Here is a 19,678-nt window from a genome sequence, read left to right as displayed (position 1 = left end):
TTTTCATCTGGCGACGGTCACGTCACGTGATGAAAACGTCCAATCAGAGTCTTCCGATCAACCTTGTCTCCCCTGCAGTCACACGCACAAAGGAATGTGCTTGTGCACGTCACTCGGCGGCGTAGCAAATGTGACATAACAGTTTGGCGTGCGCGCATTGCAGTACTTGGTATAATCTCAGCCTTAAATGTTGTATGCAAATGAGGCAGATTTTAAAATAGGAAGGAGGGGGAGGGACCAGAAAAAGAGAATGAACTAGACAGAATAGATAGGAATGGGTAAATAGCTAGGGGTCAAGCAGGAAGAATGGATGAAAGAGGCAGTTTGGCAGACAAGGAGACAGCCATATTAAATACAGATAATACTTGTAAGCTTCCAAAGACTAAATACAGTTGGAGTAGATAGGCAGGTACATACTGTATAAGATAACAGTAGCACTGACTGAAAACAACCTTAAATGCATTCTTGCTAATGCAAGAAGTCTGTCAGATGAAATATCTAAATTTAGCATACTGCTGCGGCACAGTTTATTCGAGCATTTGCCCGTTCTGTGCCGCAGCAGTAGCCTGGCGCGCGCCCGAGAGTGACGGGCGCGCGCCGAAGCAGCGGAAGAGCGCCCTCCGATCGGGGCGCTCTCCCTACCGCTGCCGGGTCCGCCGGGTCCCCCGGAACCCCCTGCCGCTGTCCCGCGATCGCGGGACACCAGGGCTCCCTCGGGGAGCCCCTGGACGCGCGTGCAGGGGGCGCACGCTCCCGAAGACGCGTGACCGCGCGTCTATGACGCGCGGCACGCCGAGGGGCGGCCACTAGCAAGCCGGGAAATCTCCCGGCTTGCGGATCTGGCCGCAGTGTGATAAACTGTGTCGCCAGTGTAGGTTGAATTTGATGGACATATGTCTTTTTCTATCCTCATCTACTAAGTAACTACTGTATGGAACCTATTCATGGGCTATTCATTATGCTGCGACTTGCATTTACCTACTGTATACTCAGGGTGAGACAAAGGTTACAACTCTGTATTTGGGATCACAAATGAGAGAGATACAGTTTACTATACAAATAAATAATTTGAATAGTTAAAATATTTTTTATCTGCATAATTCCTAACAACGTATCTCCATCAGGTGTAGTTCAAGTATCTCATCTCCCCCTGTCGAGTATAGGTTATTTGTAGGTACAGCTGTATTGTGTACTGTAAGTAGTTCAATGTTCTAGTAGCCATACTGTATTGCTCCTGGGGATTCGTTGTCAGTTGTAATACCTCTTAGGGGACCGAAACAGGGACTTATCCCTGTTGAAGAAACTATCTCACAAATCCAGCAGGGATTGGTAAAGATCAGCAAGCGATTAACCAGAATCCACCTTGCCAATTAAGTCTGTAAGAAAAGCCTCCTGTTGGAAACAGGAGAGAGATTTTCCTTAGCTCACATTTGGGCTGACATAAGGAGAAGGAGGACAGACCAGACTTTTCCTTAGCCCACAACTGGGCTGACCTGAAGAAAAGATGATGTCTTCATACATAAAAAAGGACCGTATGCTGACAGCAAGACAAGGGGACAAGACATATAGAGATACCTGGACACAGAGAGTGCGAGAGTGCTATAGCACATAAGAATGCTGACCCGGGAGAGCAGAGAGGCCTTCCCCTACAGCACCAACAACAACAGAAACAGATAAGAGACTTTCTTGTTGGACTGTTCTGAGTATATATATATATATAAGAGACAGAGAGAGAGACACACACAGAGAGAGAGAGAGACACACAGAGAGAGAGACACACAGAGAGAGAGACACAGAGAGAGAGAGACACAGAGAGAGAGAGAGACACAGAGAGAGAGAGACACACAGACAGAGAGAGAGAGAGACACACACAGACAGAGAGAGAGACACACACAGACAGAGAGAGAGACACACAGACAGAGAGAGAGACACACAGAGAGAGAGAGAGAGACACACAGAGAGAGAGACACAGAGAGAGAGACACAGAGAGAGAGAGGCACAAAGAGAGAGAGAGAGAGAGAGAGAGAGAGACAGAGACACATAGAGAGAGAGAGAGAGAGAGAGAGAGAGAGACACAGAGAGAGAGAGAGAGATACACAGAGAGAGAGAGAGACACAGAGAGAGAGAGACACAGAGAGACACAGAGAGAGAGACAGAGAGAGAGAGAGACACAGAGAGAGAGAGAGAGAGAGAGAGAGAGAGAGAGAGAGAGAGACACACAGAGAGAGACACATACAGAGAGAGAGAGACACACAGAGACACAAGAAAAAGAAGCACCACTTCCGTATGGTTGAAAAATAAATATGTGTAAATTTTATTAAATGACCAGAGTAGTCAAAAGGACTAGTAGTAAACTGGTGTGATTAAAAAGCAATAATATGTCTAGTACAAGCAGATAGCAGCAATTAGCACGTGACATATGGAAGGGGATGGGGAGCAAGGAAGCAAAATATCATGGGGAAAAAAGGCCAAAAGGAAGAGGTGACACACAAGTCGCCTGCTGGGAAGGGCCGTACCTTCGAAAGACCGTCACCCACGTACAAAGGATGATTCGACCTCCCGGATGTTGTATGCTATGGATGCTGACAGAAGAGCAATTTCTCCAGGGAATGCCCCGAGAAAGACGACCCAGAAAAATAAAACCCAAGTAAGGGAAGCTCTGCTAGGTCAATGATCTGCCACTTACAGATTGCAAAAGTACAGACATCTAAGACCTCCCCGGAGTCTTCTGAGGCCTCCGAAATCCCTCCTGAACCAAGCCCCAACGATGGAGTCTCACCATCGTATGCTTACATTCAGGTAGGCCCATCTGCTATAGTGCGTGTCATACTAGAAGGGATCTATGGTTCTGCCTAATTGCTTCTGCCTAGAGCGAGCTGTAATCAGAGCATACTTGAAAGAGACCAACGAATTACCCATGGCCAATCCACTCCTTGACCCTGTACTACGGGAGGAGTGCAACCGGGTATATGCCTAAGAGCGTCACGGGGATCTCTACAATCGTCAACGCGGACTGATGACAATTTTACCAGGGGGAGTGCAACATATGGCCGTCTGGTGCTGCTATCCCAATCGAGATGAGACCGACCATCTTTTCTCTCTGGAGAGTACCCCTGAAGAAGATGTTCAGAAAGGGTATACACGCAGCTGCCGTGGATGAGCAGTTAGTCGACCTGGATTTCAACTTCGGATATTCGACGCTGCCAACTGCGTGGAAGTGTCGACTGACAGCCAAGTTGAATGAACGAAGGACGGTGTTTTCCACCAGTGAGATGGATGTGGGTTGCTGTCACAGTGCCCAACACACCATTAGATTGAGTGACGCCACTCTGTTCCGTGAGTGCTCTCGTCGCATCACCTCCAGGGATGTGGACCATGTAAGGAACGTCCTGAAAGAAATGGAGACCGCTGGAATTTTAACGGTCTCGGAGTCCTTACGCCTCACCCATTGTGGTGGTAAGTAAGAAGAACGGATCCGTAAGACTGTGTGTTGATTATCGAACCCTGAACAATTGTACGGTACCCGACCAATACAACCTTCCTTGCATTGAAGAGATTCTGAATGCTCTAACCGGGAGCCAATGGTTCAGTGTTTTTGACTTAAGATCTGGGTACTACCAGGTACTTATGAGTACAGAGGACCAGGAAAAGACAGCCTTCATCTGCCCCCTGGGTTTCTACCAATTTACGCGTATGCCCCAAGGTATATGTGGGGCCCCTGCTACCTACCAGCGACTGATGGAGAAAACTATCGGAGACATGAACCCTTGGGAGTGTCTAGTCTACCTGGATGACATCATTGTCTTCGGGAAGACCCTGGAGGAGCACAGAGAGAGGCTGTTTAAGGTGATAGACCGTCTTGGAAAAGAAGGGTTGAAGTTGTCGCTCGACAAGTGTCAGTTCTGTCACACCTCGGTGACTTACGTTGGGCACATCGTGCCTGCCCAAGGAATTGCCACCGATCCGCCCAAAGTAGAAGCGGTAGTGAACTGGCCCCGTCTCGAGAATGTCACAGAGCTGCGATCATTCTTATGTTTCTGTGGGTATTACCGTCGTTTCGTGGAAGGGTGCTCCAGTCGAGCTAAACCCCTCAACAATCTTTTGAAGATATATCCCGAAGATACGGAACGAAAGGCAACTTCGGCCCGTCAGCCGTTCAGCGATAAGTGGATGCCCGAGTGTGAACAGGCCTTCCTGAATTTGAAGAAAAGTCTGACGGAAGCCCCGGTGCTTGTATACGCTGATCCAGAACAACCCTACGTTCTGCACGTGGATGCCAGTCTCAATGGACTGGGCGCAGTCTTAAATTAGAAGCACCCCGAGGGTCTTCGGCCCATGGCCTACATCAGCCACAGTCTGACACACAGTGAACAAAAATACCCTGTGCACAAGTTAGAGTTTCTGGCTCTCAAATGGGCGATCACGTAAAAACTCCACGATTACCTTTACGGTGTGACGTTTGAGGTAAGGACGGACAACAATCCCTCCATGTACATTCAGACCTCCGCCAAGTTGGATGCATCAGGTCATGATGGCTGGCAGCCCTAAACAATTACCAATTCTCTCTGAAGTACAAGCCGAGGCCTTTGAATGTTGAAGCTGACGCTCTATCCCGACGACCAGGACTAAGTGCTACTCCAGATGATGATGACTGGGAAGAAATCCCAGGACCAGGGATGCGAGCTATGTGTAGCACCGCCACCATCATCAACGATCAAGTGGCCTTCTCCGAACTACGGGTTACAGATTCCTTAGGATGCCAGTCGCAGGCTATCCTAGCCGCCTACTGCGATCCAAATGGGATGAACATAACTCATGATAAAGTAATACGGTGGAAAGATCTGGTGGACTACCAAATACGAGATCCCGTAATTAGTTTTATTAGGCAAGCCGTTGAAAAGAAGAACCCAGCACTCCTGAAGAGTGCTCACAGGGACTTGGTGGCTTTGCTCATGCGGGAGTCAGACAAATTTGAAATCGATAACTGCTTACTCTATCGGGTGGTGCAATACCACAACCACCTGGATAGACGACAACTAGTCATACCTAGGAACTTGCAGTACATGGTGTTAATGTCCCTACATGATGAACATGGACATCTCGGTGTGGAGAAGACATTTGGGTTGGTCCGAGACCGCTTTTTCTGGCCCAAGATGCGGGAAGCCATAGAACACCACTGTCGCCGTTGTTCTCGGTGTATACAACGCAAGACACTGCCTACCAGAGCAGCGCCCATGGGCCATCTGAAGAGTTCTGGCCCAATGGACCTTGTGTGTATGGACTTTCTGTGCATTGAGCCCGATAGCCGAGGAATATGCAACGTGCTGGTCATCACGGAATATTACACCCGGTATGCTCAGGTCTTCCCCACAAAAGACCAGAAAGCCATCACAGTGGCAAAAGTACTATGGGGGCTATGCACTAAGCTCAATGGCTTTGCGTTCTGATTTTGCCAAAAAGCAGGTTCGTTAAAAAGTGAAGCCGGGGACGCGATTCACTAAGGCCTTGCGGCCATTTTTTAACCCTTTGTGGTCCAATTAATTTTCACTAAGTGCGCCAGCAGGTCTAATTTAATTTCCGGGAAAAAACCCACATACAGCTCAACCCCGTTATAGCGCGATCCACAAACACTGCACACACACACCACACTCACAGGCCCCTCCCCCCTCCTTCAGCTGCTGAGGCATCGTGGGGCTACCTGCAGGAATCGGTGCTGGGCTGGGGGGATTGGTGCTGGGCTCGGGGATCGGTGCGGGCTGGATTTGGTACGGGGCTGGGGGGGCGGGTCAGTGCGGCTGCTGGGGTGCGGGGCTGCTGATGGGGATCGGTGCCGGGCTGGGAGGGTGGGGGTTGGAGATCAGTGCAGCTGGTGGGAGAAGTGCAAGGGTAATGCTGGGGAAATCCAACATTGGACCGCAAGTACTAAAATAATTTGCCGGATATATTCCGACATAGGACCGCAAAGGGTTAACGTACCTGCTCAAAATAGCTCAAAACAGCCACAGCGTATGGTTTGCTTTTTCCCCCCTGCTAGCGTTCTTAACCTTTACGTACGCTAGCTGATAGAAAAAAAAGCTGCTTGTAAAATTTGCATGGAGATTCTGTATCTCCATGCAAGACTGTTACAGGCGATCGTACACTAAATAAATACATTTTAATAATAGTGTACATGAGCAGGGGGTTTCCGGAGCTGAGCCGCATTGGTTTCAGGTCCGAGGACCCCCTACTTAAGGAGATACAGGCCCCTTTATGGAGTGCCGGTATCCCCTGCACCTTAAAGCTACCGCGTCACATGACCGGGTCATTTAAAATCTGCAGGGGATACTGGCATGCCATAAAGGGGCCTATATCTCCTGAAGTAGGGGGTCCTCGGACCTGAAACCAATGCGGTTCAACTCAGGGGACCCCCTGCTCCCACACACTATTATTAAAATTTAAATTAATGCAGCTTCATTACCTTAGCGGATAGACGCTAAGGCAATGAAGGGGTTAAGGCACATTATCATGTTTATTGGGGACAATTGCCCCCAATAAACAACACACATCCCCCCCCGCCCCCTAACACATACAGTACTGTAATGGGCAAAATTACTATTATCCACTTATGGATAATAATGCATTTGCCCATTTTAAATACATATAAATTACAATAAATACAGGCAATATATATAACACTTATCTTTTACAGGCACCCACGATGAAGGCCATCTTCATCCTCATCCTGCACATGCCCCTCCTGTGCGGCAAAACTTGCACAACAATCACAATAGCCAATGTAATGTCCCCTAACCCCTTAATCAGCATAGCAGTTATTAACCGCTACAGATATTAAGGGGTTAACCCACCCTCACCCACCACTCGGGAGGCTTACATACCCTACCCCAATCACCCCCCACCCTGTGAGGCCTAACTACCCTCACCCACTACCCTCAAGGGAGGCCTACCCACATACTCTTGGGACCAATACCCCCTCCCCCCACCCCCAGTACCCACAATAAAAACAATACACAGCCCCACAATAAACATCATTCTATTTATTAAATACATAATCCACCCCCTGTGCCCCACCATAAATACATGATTTATCATTTTACATACAGGGTTCATACCCCAGCCCCACGCGAGTCCCATGTGGGCCTGACGGGTCACCTGACAGACCTACAGGTTACCAGCAACTTGTTGCATACAGGTTCTGGAGGCCTGTTTGTGGGTCCCGCCAGGCACCATGGCCCCCAGGTGGTCTCCGTGGGTCACCGTGGGCCACAATTGGGTCCTCATGGTAGGTGCGTGGATGTCTGGGAGCCCCGGGTCAGACCCACAGGTGTCTGAGGGGCCTCGGGTTGTTCCCACAGGGGTCTGGCGACCAACGGGTGGGCACTACGGGTCCGCGGTGCCCCCACAGATGTGGGGTCACCGGTTCTTCCCCGCACACAACGGGTCCGCGGTGCCCCCACAGATGTGGGGCCACCGGTTCTTCCCCGCAGAAACCGGGTACGCAGGTCCCATGGACCACGCAGCCTGGTACCCATGTGATACCCGAGGATACCTCAAGTGGTCTCCAGAGGTCTCCCGCAGAACCAAGGAACAAACCCTGCATGTAAAAAAAAATGGGCCTATACATTAAATACATACATGCACCCCTCCCCCCCAACACATACAGTACAATAATGTGCAAAATAACTATTATCCAGATATGGATAATATATTATTTGCCCATTATGAAACACATAAAACATGCATAAATCAAAACATGAATTTTTAATCTTAAAATCACCACATAGCATGTTTAAATAAATCCAGCATCGATTGTAAATATAAACCAACAAATAAGCAGCTAAACAAATGTATATGAAATGTCACACAATTGCATTGAGTGTGTACATGAGGCAATTAATCTGTGCATCATGTACACACTATGCAAAATATATGTAACAATAAAATATACTATGAACAATGTCCCCTAACCACCAATGCCATCATGAAAATCAAATAGAAACTAAGCAACATCAATACAATTAGCATCAATCAATTAATCCATTTCCTCAAACAATTACAATACAATACAAATCAATTATACAATTCCCTATTCAATTCCTAAAGCCAAACCATTGCCAAAACAATTCTAATTTAAAGTAACCACCATCATTCTAATCTAAGTACCATAAAGAAGCCATTACAATTAACCTGTAACTAAATACAAATTACATTATTCACAACAATGACAAAATAAAGCTGATAAATACATTAGCCATACATGAAAAGAACATAAACATTAGCAAAACAATCAATTCTTATCCCTGTATGTCTATCCATACAGATAGATAAACATAACATACAGGGGCAATAATAGAGCATAAAATACAATGCATTCACATACAAAAATCACATAGAATACACCCATTCAGTGTCCGTGAATGTATTATATACATAGGTACATAGCTACATTCACTGGCATTAAATGGGACTGAAAAAATAAAAGACATGAATCAAAAATCATAAAAACATGTAAAAGTAAAAATAATCAATTTTTCTTTTGTTTACTCACCATTAGATGTCCACTCACCGAAATCCAAGCGACCCGGAAGCAAAGGAACCAATCCACAGGTAAACCATAAAATAAAAAACCATTACAATCCATAACGGTGTCTTGTTCTTCTATTTGTAATCCTTCCCATCTGTTTTGGTGTCTTCTTTTCTTCTTTGCGGTCTTCTCCGGGCCTTCTTCCATCTTCTTCCATCTTCTTACGCCACGCCCTTCTTCTCTTCTTAGGAGGATAGATGTTCCCTCCTCGGCGACTAGCTTCAAAATGAGGCGACATAGGCCTCCATCCCAACTCTGATTGGCTCTAGTAGACCATGTGACAGAGGCTTGGGGGAGAACGGATGTGACATCATTGAAAGTCTGTCACGTGGTACTAGAGCCAGAGTTGAGATGTATTTCCCACGCTCTGATTGGCTACCGTACCATGTGAGGCCGGCCATGTTTCTTTTCATGACGTCATCTTAAAGGCAATTGAAGCACAGCCATTCTGATTGGCTGTGCTTTCATTGCCTTTAAATGACGTCATCATTTTTTTTTTGTTCGGCCAAATCACATGTTTTTCACGGCCCAATCAGGACCATGGGAAACATTTGACCAAAATGTGACGTCATAGGCCTATAAAAGCCTATGTCGCCTCATTTTGAAGTTAGTCGCCGAGGAGAAAACATCTCCCCTCCTAAGAAGAAAAGAAGGGCGTGGCGTAAGAAGACGGAAGAAGACTGAAGAAGCCGGAGAAGACCCCAAAGAAGAAAAGAAGATCCCAAGACAGATGGGAAGGATTACTAATAGAAGAACAAGACACCGTTATGGATTGTAATGGTTTTTTATTTTATGGTTTACCTGTGGATTGGTTCCTGTGCTTCCGGGTCGCTTGGATTTCGGTGAGTGGACATCTAATGGTGAGTAAACAAAAGAAAAGTGTATTATTTTTACTTTTACAGGTTTTTATGATTTTTGATTCATGTCTTTTATTTTTTCAGTCCCATTTAATGCCCGTGAATGTAGCTATGTACCTATATATATAATACATTCACGGACACTGAATGGGTGTATTCTATGTGATTTATGTATGTACAGTAAATGCATTGTATTTTATGCTCTATTATTTCCCCTGTATGTTATGTTTATCTATCTGTATGGATAGACATACAGGGATAAGAATTGATTGTTTTGCTAATGTTTATGTTCTTTTCATGTATGGCTAATGTATTTATTAGCTTTATTTTGTCATTGTTGTGAATAATGTAATTTGTATTTAGTTACAGGTTAATTGTAATGGCTTCTTTATGGTACTTAGATTAGAATGATGGTGGTTACTTTAAATTAGAATTGTTTTGGCAATGGTTTGGCTTTAGGAATTGAATAGGGAATTGTATAATTGATTTGTATTGTATTGTAATTGTTTGAGGAATTGGATTAATTGATTGATGCTAATTATATTGATGTTGCTTAGTTTCTATTTGATTTTCATGATGGCATTGGTGATTATGGGACATTGTTCATAATGTATTTTATTGTTACATATATTTTGCATAGTGTGTATATGATGCACAGATTAATTGCCTCATGTACACACTCAATGAAATTGTGTGACATTTCATAAACATTTGTTTAGCTGCTGATTTGTTGGTTTATATTTACAATCGATGCTGGATTTATTTTAACATGCTATGTGGTGATTTTAAGATTAAAAATTCATGTTTTGATTTATGCATGTTTTATGTGTTTCATAATGGGCAAATAATATATTATCCATATCTGGATAATAGTTATTTTGCACATTATTGTACTGTATGTGTTGGGGGGTGGTAGGGTGCATGTATGTATTTAATGTATAGGCCCGGTTTATTTTTTTTACATGCAGGGTTTGTTCCTTGGTTCTGCGTGAGACCACTGGAGACCACCTAAGGTATCCTCATCTTATCTGTTAGCTGGGCTGCTGTAGGGGAAGCTGCTCTGCTCTCTTGGAACCGCACCCTTGTGTGCACAGGAAATGTCAGGCTCCAGGTTAGAATCTTGTCCCCTTTGTCTTGTGGTCAGCTTGTCGCTCAAGACATCTCTCCTTCCTTGGTTCAGCCCCGTTGTGGACTAAGGAATCTCTGCTCTGTCTCCAAGTTCAGCTCAGGTGTGAGCTAAGGAGTCTCTCTTCCTGTCTCAAAATACAGGCTTTTCTAAGCAATCTAATCAGGCAGGTGGTGTTTGTTAATTGACTACCAGCAGTTAACCACCACACTGCGGGATTAGATGCACATTAATTGAACAGGGATAACTCCCCTGTTACATACCTCCCCTCTTTGTGGGAAGCTCGGGCTTGCCACGGCCAAATCCCATCCTTCCATTCTCATTCTAGATATCTCTGTGACTTGAATGAGAGTGGATGGAGGAAGAGAACCCTCAGTCCTGCTGGGATTGGAGCCCTTTCTCCAGTTTATTCGTGTCTCCTCCTGAAGGTGCTTGAGATCAGCACTCCTCAGTCGCTCGAGGAGGACTTTTTCTAAGAATAGTCTTTTTGCTATGTGCGCGGTCATGAGATTTCCCTCGCGTCGGGTGCTCGTCTTATTGTAGGCAGACTGTATGGCAGTAGTTGCAGAGCGTTTAAAAACAGTCCTTTGAGTTTTCTGCTCTTGAAGCTGTCTCTCTGCCCTTTTCCAACTCAATGGGGTTGCTAGTTCAGCCTCTTTGGGGTTAAGTTGCAATTCCACACCTACTTCCAGAGAATGTCCCATCTTTTCAGCTTCATCAGCTAAGGATTCTTCTGGTTTTAATTCAGCACGTGTACCTTCTTTTGTTGCCTGTTGAGTGGCTGAAGGTTTTGCTAGTGCTTGTTTAGGTGGTTCAAATTTTGCAACCTTATTTTTCAGACGAGCGGTATTCCCAGTTCTCACTGCACCCTTGTCTTCATGGGATTTTGTGGCTGTGGGATACTGACGCTTAGTCAAGGTCAATACTTGTCCTTGTAGAACTGTAATCTCATCCGCGAGAGATCCCTGTTTTTCGAGTGCGTCTTGCAAGTCTCTTCTCAGGGAATTTATCTGCACGCTTTGCTTTCTCTGAGCTTGCTTCCACATTTTTATTGCATTGTGAAGCACTATGAATTTCTTTGCTCGGGCCACAGTTACTTGTTTTAGTTTCTGGACCTTCTTGTGCTCCATTTTGTGCCGGGTCACCTGGGTTCTAAGCTTGGCCTCTAGCGATGCTTTGGTGATTCTCAGGGTAGCCTTCAGTTGCTCATGCTGCTTTGCAGGGACATACTGGGTAACCAGACGTTCCTGCAGCACTTGAATTTCTTTAACAGCCTGCAGATTGTCTTCCTGCAGAGTTCACTGCTTCTCCTCGGCCTTCTCGAGGTGCGTATGCAGACCTTGCAGTTGGTTCTGCAGTCGGTTCTCTGCTTCAAACTTCTCACCTACCAAAAGTCTATTTATTTCTTTAAGCTCGTGCAGCTTTTCATTCTTTTCCTTGACGTCGTCTGTCAAATGAAAATTTTCTTCTTTGAGTTTTAAGTTTTTTCTTTTTAATCTTAAATTTTCTCCTTTTTTGGTCTCTGTACTATTCAAGGCCTCCTTGCAGTCCTCCTTCCATTTACGCACATCTGCTTTGAGAATGACAGTCTCCTGGCGTGACACTTCCTTCTCTAGGTTGAGGGTCTGTAACTCCTTCTGAGAGACTTTGAGATTTGTATTAAGATTGACAATAGTTTCATTAGAAATGTCCAGCTCCTCAGTGAGCTTGTGTAGTTCCTTTCTGGAAACGTCCAGGTCTGTGCGGCAGCTGTTGGTCTCATGATGTGAGGCATCCAATGCTCTGCGAAGTGTCTGAACCTCTTTCTGGGATATGTCCACCTCTGTCCGGACATTGTTGACCTCTTGTTGTGAGGCATTCAGCTTTACGCGAAGAGTGTGAACCTCTTGCTGGAAGACTGTCATCTGCTTTAGCGCCTCCTCATATTTCTGCTTCAGCTTAGCCATCATTTTATCAGATTGGCTCTGCTTTTCATCCATGGCGGAAATAGTAGCGTTTGCAGTATCTAGCTCAGTCTTGAGATCGTCAAATTCTGTCCTGGCCAAGGAGTAAATTGTGAGCACATCTTTCTGTAGCCTCACGTTATTTTTCTGTAGCTCTGTGTAACCATCTTTCTTTTGTTTCAATTGTTCACGGAGCATATCACAGTCATGCCTGGCATTTTTCAGGGCATCTTCAGGGCTGGTCAAGGGATCGTCACTCACTGGTTCCGGCTCCACTTCCCTGGGATGGTTGGTTGAGGGTTCCTCACTGTTGAAACCGGACAGACACTTCTTTGGGGTACACGACTTCTGCCTTGGGCCCTCTGGATATTCGGTTAACTGCGGGACGAATTCTCCATTTTCTCTAGGCTGCAGGGCAACTCGGTCCCCCTTTTCCTCCACAGCATCTGCGGACGTGTCTGTTCCTTCCACGGTAAGTGAAGAACCGCTTTTCTTTTTCTTTTTACGCCTATTTGTTTTGGATGGCTCCGTCCCATCAGGAATACTGGGGTCTCCTTCTTTATTTGATACTTCAGCAGCTTCATTATATACGCCAGGCTTTTCTTGCAGTTGCTTTAGCTGACAGAAATATTGGGTGATCTGCTGCTCCCGCTCTGTCTCTTGTCGACCATATTCGTCATCATAGAGAGCGGTCTCTTCTGTTCGTGCCGAGTTCAGGCACCCCCACCATTCTTGGGGTGTTTTGTGGATGTGACTCGGTTCGGGTTCCCCGTAAGAGATGTCTTCCTCCTTATTGGACTGGAAGGGCCACTCTTCCGTGGGGTAGGGTTCATTACAGGAACACTGCACCTTGTCCTCCATTTTGGGGCTCTCAGGTGTAATTTTCTTCCTGACCTCAGGAGGCGCTATTGCAGCTGTTGCCACTGTATTTGCTAGAACCAATTGTGGTAGTCTTACAGGTGGGCATATTTTGCTTGTAGAGGTCGTGGCTCTCACAGGCATCTCTGTAGACTTTTTTCTTTTTCTTGGGTAAGTTTTACAATATCAGCAGTACCGTGCATGCATTCTCTCTCTTTAGGTATACTGGATGTGCAGTTGCTAGGTAAAAACTTCTATTTGCTTTACAAAATTTACTTGCTAGGTGCAATTTCTCTGCTTCAGCCAAATAATGGGATTTTCTGCTTGAGTTCAGTCTCTACTTTGGGTATTATGACATTCACTCTTCACAATTTGGGATACCTTTTACACAGCTCAGCAATTCCCTTTTTTTTAGTATGCAATTTTACCCTCAGCACTTGTTTATGGAAAATTCCCCTGCTTCAGCACAGTCTTGCATCAATTTTCAAATTTTTCTGCATATACTCCATTCACAACTGGTAGTCCTATGCGGTGTGGCAGACTTTACTTGCAGAATCAGTACCGCTCTTGGGTCACGAGGTGCCGGTATACTTCTGCGTTTAAAGGTCCCGATCAGGTGACCGCGGCCTGTAAACCAAGCAGAGGGATACCGGCACCCCCTCAAGGGGCCTGTACCTCGGGGAGCAGGGGGTCCCTGGACCTAAAACCACAGCGGTTCTGCTCCGGAGACCCTCTGCACATGTACAGTATAAATAAAACACACACATCAATAAAGAATCGTTCTTTACCTTAGCGGCTATGTGCTATGGTAATGAAGCAGCATTTCTGTATTTTAATAATATTGTACAGTGAGCAGGTGGTTCCCTGAGCCAGAAATTAATGCTCAGGGGACCCCCTGCTCCTGCACAATTTTATTAAAAATACAGAAATGCTGCTTCATTACCATAGCGTATAGCCGCTAAGGCAATGAAGGGTTAAGGCAGAATAAACAATAAATACATTACATACATATTTTTAATGTGTGTTTTAAACCTCCCTGCCTTCACTGTAATCTATGTAAAAAACCCTCCCCCTATTGTGTGTTTTAAACTTCCCTGCCTTCACTGTAATCTATGTAAAAAAAACCCTCCCCCTATTTTGTGTGAAGCTTCCCTGCCTTCACTGCAATCTATGTAAAAAACCCTCCCCCTATTGTGTCTGCTAAGCTTCGCTGCTTTGACTAATCTGTGTAAGCCCCCCTCCCCTTATTGTGTCAGTTAAATCTGCCTGGCCTTTGTTTTCTGTGAGTGCAGTGTACTGTATGTAAATGTGGGGAGGGGGATCCCATGTAAATAACCACACCCACACCCACTACCCACTACCCACCTGCACATGGCCCCTCCGCTGCTGCAAAAAAGAGACAAAAATTAAAACATACAAAGTAATGTCTACTAACCCCTTAATCACCATAGCGGTTATTAACCGCTACAGTCATTAAGGGGTTAACCCACCCTCACCCACCACTCGGGATGCCTACATACCCTCCCATACTAACCCCCCCCTGTGAGGCCTAACCACCCAGTACCCATAAGGGAGGCCTACCCACATACCGTTGGGGAAACACCCCCCCCCCACCCCCAGTACCCACAATAAAAACAGTACAGTGACCCACAATAAACAGCATTATATGTATTAAATACATTATCCACCCCCTGTGCCCCCCCATAAATACAAGATTTATCCTTTTACAAACAGGGTTCATAACGCAGACCCACACGAGTCCCCGGTGGGCTGGCGGGGCACCTGGACAGACCTACAGTTTACCAGCAGCCCTTTTTTCACAGGTTCTGGAGGCCTGCTGGTGGATCCCGCCAGCACCATGGCCCCCAGGTGGTCTCCTTGGGTCACCGTAGGCCACAATTGTGTCCCCACGGTAGGCCCGTGGATGTCTGGGAGCCCCGGGTAAGACCCACAGGTGTCTGCGGGGCCTCGGGTGGTTTCCACGGGGGTCTGGGGAACTCACAAGTTCTCACTACGGGTCCGCGGTGCCCCCACAGAAGTGGGACCACACAGCTTCATCCCCGGTGTGTCACCCGTGGAACCACCAGCCTGATACCCTTGGGATACCCGAGGATACCCGCAGGTGGTCTCCAGAGGTCCCACGCAGAACCACGGAACCAACCCTGAATGTAAAAAAAATAAACCTGGCCTATACATTCAATACATACACCCTCCCCCCCAACACCTACAGTACAATAATGTGCAAAATAACTATTATCCAGATATGCCCATTATTAAAAACATTAACTAGCATATTCAAATAAATAAAGTACTGCCCATTATTAAAAACATTGCCCATTATTAAAAACATTAACTAGCATATTCAAATAAATAAAGTACTACTGACCTCATCAATACGAAGTGTCCGTTGCCAGCAACATCCTTGTCTTGCCCACAACATACATAGAAAATACAAAGCCAATACATTGCAAGTACATTCAGATATCAATTAACCCCTTAAACACCTTATCAGATAATAACCGCAAAGGTGATTAAGGGGTTAAGCCACACAGGCCCGATACTCACCCTTCACCCATGAATTTGTACAGTGGCTTCATCATGTAACTATATATATATATATATATACTGTATACAGTATATATACAGATATATATATATATATATACACAGTATATACACACACATGATGAACCAATATATAAATAAATGTAGAAGAGTTATCAAAACCATACTATCCTACAACCAAACACTTCTCCATACAGACACTACATTAAAATCAATTTCCTTTAATAATCCTAACTGATCTCACAATCTAAATCATCCCAAACCAATGAAAAGCCAATGAAACACCTCACATTCCAATATAAATAATGCATAAAATCTATGCACCATATACATTCTGCAAATGAATCAACCAAGTAAACAAAAATCAATTAGCAATCATTATTTACATCCCTAAACAATTCACACTCCATCCTGAACAATGAAACAATTAACTAATTCACGCCTGGAGCAGAACAATTTAGCCTGTGAAAAAATATAAGTACCAACCAAAATACAACCTTTAAAACCAAGGCTATCGCTGACCTCCCTCAAACACACAATAAAATACCAAGGAATACATTTATCTAATTTTAAAATACTTTAAACTCACAATAATGCATAGCAGCATAGACAAATTAATTTAAAACACAACAAATCAAGCTTTTAAAACAACATCATTTCTTACCCTGTATGTATATATCTCTCTAGACATATATACATACATACATACAGTGGCAAGAAATGATATACCACAAAAAAAAAAAATACACATGTTAAAAAACCGTTTGAAAAAATTAACAAGTTAAATAAAATACATTTCTTTAGTTCACTTACCATTACTTGCCCCCACCGATTCCCGTTGCGCAGCTTACTCACGAACCAATCCACGATCAGGAACCCATAAAATAATAAACCATAAAAAAATAAACATTAAACTAAAAATCCAAATCAATCCACGGGTCTTCTATTTGTAATCCATCTTCATCTGTATTCTTCTTTCTTCTATCTCCTTCCAGCGGGTCGGGGCGGGGTCTTCTCCTCGTCTGCGGCCACGCCCTGGTCTTCTTTCTTGCCCGGAGGTCCATCCTCTGTGGCGCCTGGCTTCAAAATGAGACGACATAGGCTTTTAAAGGCCTATGATGTCACATTTTTCGTCATGGTTCCCATGGTCCTGATTGGGCCGTGAAAACCATGTGATTTGGCCGACAGAAAAAAAAATAATGACGTCACTTAAAGGCAATGAAAGCACAGCCAATCAGAATGGCTTTGCTTCAATTGCCTTTAAGATGACGTCATTAAAAGACACATGGCCGTCCACACATGGTACGGTAGCCAATCAGAGCGTGGGAACTCCATCCCTACTCTGATTGGCTCTAGTACCATGTGACAAGCTTTCAATGACGTCACATCCTTTTTCCCCCCAAGCCTCTGTCACATGGTACTAGAGCCAATCAGAGTAGGGATGGAGTTCCCACGCTCTGATTGGCTACCATACCATGTGAGGGCGGCCATGTGTCTTTTCATGACGTCATCTTAAAGGCAATTGAAGCAAAGCCATTCTGATTGGCTGTGCTGTCATTGCCTTTAAGTGACGTCATTTTTTTTTTGTCGGCCAAAACACATGGTTTTCACGGCCCAATCAGGACCGTGGGAACATGATTAAAAATGTGACGTCATAGGCCTTTAAAAGCCTATGTCGTCTCATTTTGAAGCCAGACGCCGCGGAGGAAGGACCTCCGGGCAAGAAAGAAGACCAGGGCGTGGCCGCAGACGGGGAGATGACCCCACCCGGCCCCGCTGGAAGGAGATAGAAGAAAGAAGAATACAGATGAAGATGGATTACAAGTAGAAGACCCGTGGATTGATTTTGATTTTTAGTTTAATGTTTATTATTTTATGGTTTTTTATTTTATGGGTTCCTGATCGTGGATTGGTTCGTGAGTAAGCTGCGCAATGGGAGTCGGTGGGGCCAAGTAATGGTAAGTGAACTAAAGAAATGTATTTTATTTAACTTGTTAATTTTTTCAAAAGGTTTTTTAACATGTGAATTTTTTTTTTTGTGGTATATCATTTCTTGCCACTGTATGTATGTATGTATATATGTCTAGAGAGATATATACATACAGTACAGTACAGGGTAAGAAATTATGTTGTTTTAAAAGCTGGATTAGATGTGTTTTAAATTATTTTGTGTATGCTGCTACTGTATGCTTTATTGTGAGTTTAAAGTATTTTAAAATTAGATAGATGTATTCCTTGGTATTGTATTGTGTGTTTGAGGGAGGTCAGGGCTAGCCTTGGTTTTAAAGGTTGTATTTTGGTTGGTACTTATATTTTTTCACATGCTAAATTGTTCTGCTCCAGGCGTGAATTAGTTAATTGTTTCATTGTTCGGGATGGAGTGTGAATTGTTTAGGGATGTAAATAATGATTGCTAATTGATTTTTGTTTACTTGGTTGATTCATTTGCAGAATGTATATGGTGCATATATTTTATGCATCATATATATTGGAATGTGAGGTGTTTCATTGGCTTTTCATTGGTTTGTGATGATATAGATTGTGAGATCAGTTAGGATTATTAAAGGAAATTGACTTTAATGTAGTGTCTGTATGGAGAAGTGTTTGGTTGTAGGACAGTAAGCTTTTGATAACCCTTCTACATTTATTTGTATATTGGTTCATCGTGGGTATATATACTGTATATATATATATATATATATATATATATATATATATATATATATATATATATATATATATATATATACTATATATATATATATATATATATATATATATATATATATATATTTATATATATATATATATATATATATATATATATATACTGTATGTATATATATATATATATATATATATATATATAGTATATATATATATATATATATATATATATATATATATATATATATATATATAGTATATATATATATATATATATATATATATATATATACAATATATATATATATATATATATATATATATATATATATATATATATATATATATATATATATACATACATATATATATATATATAGTTGCATGATGAAGCCACTGTACAAATTCATGGGTGAAGGGTGGGTATCGGGCCTGTGTGGCTTAACCCCTTAATCACCTTTGCGGTTATTATCTGATAAGGTGTTTAAGGGGTCAATTGATATCTGAATGTACTTGCAATGTATTGGCTTTTTTATTTGCTATGTATGTTGTGGGCAAGACAAGGATGTTGCTGGCTACGGACACTTCGTATTGATGAGGTCAGTAGTACTTTATTTATTTGAATATGCTAGTTAATGTTTTTAATAAAGGGCAATTCATCTATTATCCATATCTGGATAATAGTTATTTTGCACATTATTGTACTGTAGGTGTTGGGGGGGAGGGTGTATGTATTGAATGTATAGGCCAGGTTTTTTTTTTTTACATTCAGGGTTGGTTCCGTGGTTCTGCGTGGGACCTCTGGAGACCACCTGCGGTATCCTCGGGTATCCCAAGGGTATCAGGCTGGTGGTTCCACGGGTGACACATGCGGGGATGACGATGTGTGGTCCCACTTCTGTGGGGGCACCGCCGACCTGTAGGTGCGGGGATGATGATGTGTGGTCCCACTTCTGTGGGGGCACCGTGGACCCGTAGTGAGCACCCGTGAGTTCCCCAGACCCCCGAGGGAACCACCCGAGGCCCCGCAGACACCTGTGGGTCTGACCCGGGGCTCCCAGACATCCGCGGGCCTACCGTG

The 19,678-nt window shown here is 43.9% G+C and overlaps 1 protein-coding gene across 5 annotated transcripts in view; it reads right to left on the bottom strand.

Annotated features, from left to right (window-relative positions):
- LOC142495769 (A disintegrin and metalloproteinase with thrombospondin motifs 2-like) overlaps positions 1-19,678 on the bottom strand; it is a 1,094,144-nt gene that overhangs the window by 636,883 nt on the left and 437,583 nt on the right. The window lies entirely within an intron of this gene.

The sequence above is a fragment of the Ascaphus truei genome, chromosome 5 (assembly GCF_040206685.1).
Source record: "Ascaphus truei isolate aAscTru1 chromosome 5, aAscTru1.hap1, whole genome shotgun sequence".
Classification (NCBI taxonomy): domain Eukaryota; kingdom Metazoa; phylum Chordata; class Amphibia; order Anura; family Ascaphidae; genus Ascaphus; species Ascaphus truei.
Note: the sequence above shows the minus strand (reverse complement) of the source record. Positions and strands in the feature narration are given on the sequence as shown.